Source organism: Tachypleus tridentatus, chromosome 7, assembly GCF_004210375.1.
Source record: "Tachypleus tridentatus isolate NWPU-2018 chromosome 7, ASM421037v1, whole genome shotgun sequence".
In the NCBI taxonomy this organism is placed as follows: Eukaryota; Metazoa; Arthropoda; class Merostomata; order Xiphosura; family Limulidae; genus Tachypleus; species Tachypleus tridentatus.
In genome coordinates, this window is record NC_134831.1 from 63030535 (window position 1) to 63037910 (window position 7376).

The window sequence follows — 7376 nt, forward strand, 5'->3', positions numbered from 1 at the left end:
CAGATTTTGAAAGAATATAAACTGTTATCAGATTCTGACATTACTTACAGTGTTACCAGATTTTGAGAGAACATACAGCATTACCAAATTTTGAAAGAACATAAAATATTATCAAATTCTGACAATACTTAGAGTATTACCAGATTTTGAGAGAACATAGAGTATTAACAGATTTTGACAGAACATACAATTACTACCAGATTTTTGAGAGAAAACATTATTACCAACTTTTTATAGAAAGTAAAAATGCTATCAAGTTTTGACAGAAAATACGATACTACAAAAGTCTAACAAAACATACAATAGTACAGATCAAACTCTGACAGGTAACAAATTTTATAACACTGCTTACTATTTACTTTACGATACCTGGATTCAATTATAAGTTTAGATTGGTTTGGTTTGTTTAGAATTACGTGCAAAGCTACACGAAAACTAGCTGAGTTAGCCGTCCCTAATTCAGCAGTGAAATACTGGAAGGAAGACAGCTAGTCATCACCACCCACCACCCAGATATCTTTTACCAACAAATAGTGTGATTTACCGTCACTTTATGACGCATCCACGGTTGAAAGGGCGAGCATGTTTGTTGTGACGGGACTTCAAACCCGTTAACCTCAGATTAGTCGAGCACCCTAACCATTTTGCCATTCCGAGCCCGTTTTCTTTAGTAGTAGTAGTAGTATTATTACTGCATTAAAATGACTAGTAAAGGTAATTGTTTCCCCTTTGATTTCATATGAATAATAGGACGACGTGCTTCGTCGGCACTAAGCTAGTACAAGAGATTAAAATGTCTGTAAGCCTCGTAAAAATGAATAAAGTAAAGAGTTTGGAATCTCTCAGGACCACAAGAACCTCTGAAACTTTCTTGGTAATTATATGTTGAAAGGGTGAAAAATGTTCGCCACAGATAAACAGATATATATAAAACTATGGTGCTTAAAGTATAAATATATTCAATGCATTATCAACGCAGTGTTCGAGAATTGACAGTGCAGGAGATTCACTGTTTGTTTCATACACACTGTGCTCAAGATTTGACAGTGTAGGAGATTCAATACTGTTTGTTTTTCACGATTATCTGAATATAGTAAAGAGAGCAACCGCTATGCTAAAATATGTAATCATCTTAATTATCATATTTGTATTCAGCAGATACGATACTTTTAGGACTAAAAACCTGTCAGTGGGCAGGGTTACAAAATACAAAACGACGACCAAGTTTCCCTGATCTATCGGAAAATACTGTAAAGTTTGTCTATCGGAAAATACTGTAAAGTTTGGTTTTTGAATTTCGCGCAAAGCTACACGAAGACTATCTACGTTAGCCGTCCCTAATTTAGCAGTTTAAAACTAGAGCCAAGGCAGCTAGTCATCATCACCCACCGCCAACTCGTGAGCTACTCTTTTACCAAAGAATAGTGGGATTGACTGTAACATTATAACGCCCCCACCTGTGAAAGGGCGAGCATGTTTGGTGTGGCGGGATTTGAACCCGCGACTTTCGGATTATGAGTCGAGTGCCTTAACCACCTGGCCATGCCGGGCCTCAAACACTGTTATGAAATCGTGATGAAAATAACACAAGTTTTGTGAAACCCAAGTGTGATGTTGGAATATTCACATCAGAAGTTAATATTAAAAACAACAGTCATTCTAGACTAACCAAATATAACACAAATGCGATGGGTATCTAAAAACTTTGTGTCGAAGTTTAGAACATCTACATGTACATAAAAAAATAACTTCACAACACAACGCTTTTAAATGAACACAATTTAGAACTGAAAACGACACGTTATTTGTGTTGTTAAAAAACACAAAACTCGGTCGTTTATATAGCTGCAACAACCAGTTGTGTTATAGAGTTCATTCAAGTCTGTGCTAATTTACAACACAGATTTGTTTTACACAGTATATCCCGCTCAAAGCCGCAACTCGCTTGGTCACGAGAAGTGCTACAATTTGATGTCATTTAGCATAGGGCGAGATTATCTATAGCTTACCAGAAAATATTTGGATCTGATACACATTGGATCTTTTATCAATGGAGAAAGAAGTGTTTTCGAAAGTTCGATCTTGAAGACAAATTTATGAGATGTGTTAATGACATCATTGTTTTGTTATTATAGTTTATGATACCTTTTTATGCGCATTATATCAATATATTTAATGTATATTAAAGCAGTATGTTTATTATTTTAAAAATATTCTTCCTGGAAAGTACACACGTATATCTAATATCCCTCTTTTTCTTTAAGTGTAAGATATGACCATTTATACCGCAGTAAAGCTGTGTATACTCGGTGAGAAATACATTAATCTAACAGTTTTGATACAGTACCTCCATCAATACGCTTTAAATAGATGGATTAAAATAAGTGGTGATGTACAAACTTTAAAACTTTCGTCAGACTTACAACACTAGAAACTGGGTTTGATACTCGTGGTGGGCAGAACACAGATAGTTCATTGTGTAGCGTTGTACTTGATCACAAGCAAGAACAAACACTTTAGTTGTGAGAGCTTTTGAGTGAGATTTCTGGATTAAGCGCCTTTTTGTGTAACACGTTATAACTTTAAAATTATGTAAAAACGTTTGATGACTAAACACGAGTCAATAATATCTAATAACAGTCGAGAGTGACTTCATGTTAACAGTAAATGCCAAAGTTACTTAAATTATTCTAGTATTTTGAATAAATTTTGACTTTTTGAAATAATGTTGTGAAACGAATCCAAATGATGAATTCTATCATAAAGTAAAAAATAAAAACCTCTTCTTTCTAAGGCAATAAAAGAAAAAATTAAGTAGCTTTGCTCTAATAAAATACGTACAGTTATTATAATTTCAGAAAATTATGTCCTCTGTCAGCACATCTTTAGGTGTAGGTGTAAAAGTGTTTCATGTTGTTTTTTTTTTCAAGTTCTCTCTACTTAACAGCAACAGCTTGGAAGAATATATCATAGTTACGTAGTTTCGAAAGGAAAACGTAAGATTTTTCAAAGTTAAGCACATAATATCTAGAAACAACTATGCTATAAACGTATAACATGTAATTTGCGTTTCTGCAAGGAGCGGTTGTTTCGAAAAAATCAATGATAATTCTTGAGAAATAAGTACTGTGTATATTATTAGTTCTTATTTATACCAGTATAAAATACTTCAATAAAAATCAATGATAATTCTTGAGAGATAAGTACTGTGTATATTATTAGTTCTTATTTATACCAGTATAAAAATACTTCAATTAAAATCAATGATAATTCTTGAGAGATAAGTACTGTGTATATTATTAGTTCTTATTTATACCAGTATAAAAATACTTCAATAAAAATCAATGATAATTCTTGAGAGATAAGTACTGTGTATATTATTAGTTCTTATTTATACCAGTATAAAAATACTTCAATAAAATTATTTGTATATCTTTAAGTAGCACTTATCTGAAAGAAACAAAATCACATACAGCGAGTTAATGGGTCTAAGGAAAGTAATATACAGTACAAGAATTAAATTAGAATAACCTGTATAGTGTTAACGGGTCTAAGGAAAGAGTACGGTACAGGAATTGCAATGGAAAAGCTTTGTAATTTATTCTTGTTTTCAAAGACATTTCTATAATTTTTCCAAACCAGAAAATGCTCATGGAAATAACTAAATGTGAGTGAATTAGCTACAAAAGTTTCAATCGCGATGACATCTGTTTAGTTCATTTCTGTTATTTCTTAGAAATGGAACTTAATTTATAAATATCTTTACCGCTCTCCTTTGCGCGCGAGGAAGACGGTAGTGGAACGTATTAACCACTGCAAAAGCACCGACTTAACTTGATATATATGCACCCAGTTGAATCCAGATGTAAGAATATACGAAGTAGCTAACAACGATAAACCAAAGTAAATGCACTATTTAAACTTTATTGTTTTGTTTGTTACAAAGCACAAGACGCACACTAAGTTATCTATGCTGTGCCCACCACTGAGATCAAGCCCTTCATTTTAGCGTCATAAGTTCTTAAGTTAGAAATATTAGTGATATATTAAATATTCGAAATTCTGGGTAATTACGGTAGTTTAATTATGTAGTGCATGAGATTGTACGTAAAGCTCTTTGTTAAGTGCGTATGATAGTTATATACAGGTTTTAATATTAGAATAAAATACTCTTCAGTGTACCTTAGGGTAAAAGAAAGGAAAATAATTATTAGACGATGTTAAGCCTGTTTATCGTACCTTTCTTAATGTGCAATATTGGATGTAAAATTACCGAAAAATAATATTGCGCATGGGTAAAATACTTAAAATAGAGAATAATAAAAGCGCTTAAAAACGCATTAAAAAAGTAAACCTGCCTGGTAACAATAATGAATTTAGGATCCATTCAGGTGTTGAAGACCAAACGTTGTTTATGTTAAAGTCTAACATACTTAACTTGGCATGATATATCACAGCGGATCCCAAATTATCTTTATCGAATATTTCTTAATTTATTTATACCGAGTAATACATGTTTCGAACGTTTCACATTTGAATTTTTTTCTGTTATTTTTACGTGCTTATTGTTTGAAACCTAAATTAAAGTGACTAACAGAAAACCCCTAAAACACAGCTGCCATCAAACTTAATGTTTATTTTCACGCAATAGACCTAAAAGGTATCCTAGTCATTAACACTGGAATGACAGTAATGCATTCAAGTGACATTTCACGTTAATGTACTCTTTAATCTAAAACATGCTGTTTAAGCTAAATAGTTGAATCCATGTCAGGTTTTCTTGAAAACAAAGACCATTAATAAACCTGAGATACACGATTCGTATCCACAATAACTTTGCTAACAACAACCGAACTTAAACTTGGCTAGAATACGGAAAGAGCGGAAGAACCACTTTATCCAACAACAGCAAAAAAATACAAAATCAAATAAAGAACTATGGCACTACAGTCACTCCACTGAATCATAATGTCGTCTGCTTTAGTAACAATTTTCAGTTGGTTGAACATACGTTGTGTAAGAAATTCTACGGTGAGAGATTTCTTTTCGAAATTAGCTTGTAATATCACGTGATCATTGTATATTGTATACCTATTTTTCTTGTTATTTCTTTGATTTTTTCCAAATTTTAAGTAGAAAATGATTCTGTTCTTTATTTGTGTAATAAAACGGATCCTCCAATAACATAACTTCTTCAGTATTATAGAACTTAGAATTCTGTCACACACGTATGCGTATCTTTTGTAAGAGACAAGTTGTAAGGCAGAGAAGCGTCCTTCACAGGCATACCGAGTATCAACTAGTTGTCAAGGTGAGCTTAATAACCAAAATATCAAAAGGAGAAACAGAAGTAGGTCACGCGCACAAGAGAATTCTCTTGGAGACAGGTTGCCAACTCGATATTTTGCCAAAACTCAAAATACAAGCAGTTTTACTTGGCTAGAAACACGCAAAGTAAATTATCTAAAGCGAACCAGTAAAGAGCAAATTGAGCCAAACCGTGTTAACTGTGAAGTTAAAGAACGTTGTTCTTATAAGAAGACACGTAGATGAGCTGCTGTGAGATGTCCATAAAAATATTATATTTAGCTGAACTATTGATTAACACAAATTACGACTAAATAATAGGCAGGGTGGTCAGGGCGCTCGACTCTTAATCAGAGGGTCGCAGGTTCGAAACCCCATCACACCAAACATGCTCGCCCTCCCAGCCCTGAGGACGTTATAATGTTTCAGTCAATCCCACTATGTGTTGGTAAAAGAGTAACCTAAAAGTTGATAGTGTGTGGTGATGACTAGCTACCTTCCCTCTAATCTCACACTGGTAAATTCGGAACGGCTAGAGCAGAAAGCACTCGTGTAGCTTTGCGCGAAATTCAAACCAAACCAAACGACTATAGAAAGTCGATATTGAACGATTATCTTCCGAGTTTATGACTCGCGAAAACGAAAACAGTTTGGAGACATTTTACATGAATCTAGTGAGAAGTTATAGGAATATAATAAAACGATATATAGTAAAACGTGTTAATTACTCGTATGCGATAATGACAACGGACTTTCTTTTTCATTTGAAATAATTAACACATTTTATATCCCACTTTAATATTTTATTCAAAGCATAATATTTTTTTTATTTTAAAAAAGATATCATAACTGAAATACAAACTAACTTGAAAAAAGATAATATGGATTTAATGGAAAATTTTGGTGTATATAAAATCTCATATGAATGAAAAATAACTTAAATAGGACAAACTAAATGAAATTTAAAATTCAGAATTAATCAGGTTTTAAAACCATTTAGCACAACACATCAGTGAAACTAAACACAAAATTAACTGGGAAAAAACTGTTATCTTAGCGCAAATGGAAGTTTAATTAATATGAATATATATGAATTTATTGAGGTAATTAGAAATAAAAATGTTAATCAAAATGGATGATGGATCTGATATTTATGTTGTCCGTAGATGGCAAGAAAGTTTTCAATATGCAAATTGGTCTTCTGGTAATTCTATAAATAAGTGTAATATTTTACAAAAAAATTACGCTTTTAGGATATCGCATTGATATACGTTGAAACATGTAGAGTGTATGAGACTGCTTTTTCCAGTTTCATCGGGGTTTTACTGATTTTAATCTTGCATAGTAAATTATTTGTATTTTACTGTACTTTTTGAAGTGGAAATTGTATTATTTTTAGAATTGTGTATTAAATAATCGTTGTTAAAATTGTTTATTTGTTTTTGAATTTCGCGCAAAGCTACATAAGGGCTATCTGCCCTTGCCGTCCCTAATTTAACAGTGTAAGACTAGATGAATGGCAGCTAGTCATCACCACCCACAGCCAACTCTTGGGCTACTCTTTTACCAACGAATAGTGGGATTCACTGTCACATTATAACGCCCTCACAGCTGAAAGAGCGAGCACGTTTGATGCGACAGAGATTCGAACCCACGACTCTTGAATTACAAGTCGAGTACTTTAACCCACCTGGCCATACGGGGTCTGTTGTTAAAATAATCATGAGTTTTCTCAAACATTGAACATTTTAAACAAAATGAAGCTGTAGTACGTGGAATTATACGTAAGGCTCTTTGATGAATATGTATGCTAGTTATATACAGGTTTTAATATCAGAATGAAAGACTGTCCATACTACTTTAAGGTAAGAGAGGGTAAAATAATTATTAGAGTGAGTTAAGCCTTTCGCAATGTCCAATACCTGACTCAACATGACCGAACAATAATTCTTTGCTTTGGTGAAATATTTAAAATAGAGAATAACAAGAGTGCCTAGAAAACTCGTTAAAAGAAGACAGGGTAATTAAATTGGGTGCTTTAGTGTCGTCCCCCCGCTTGTACAGCGGTA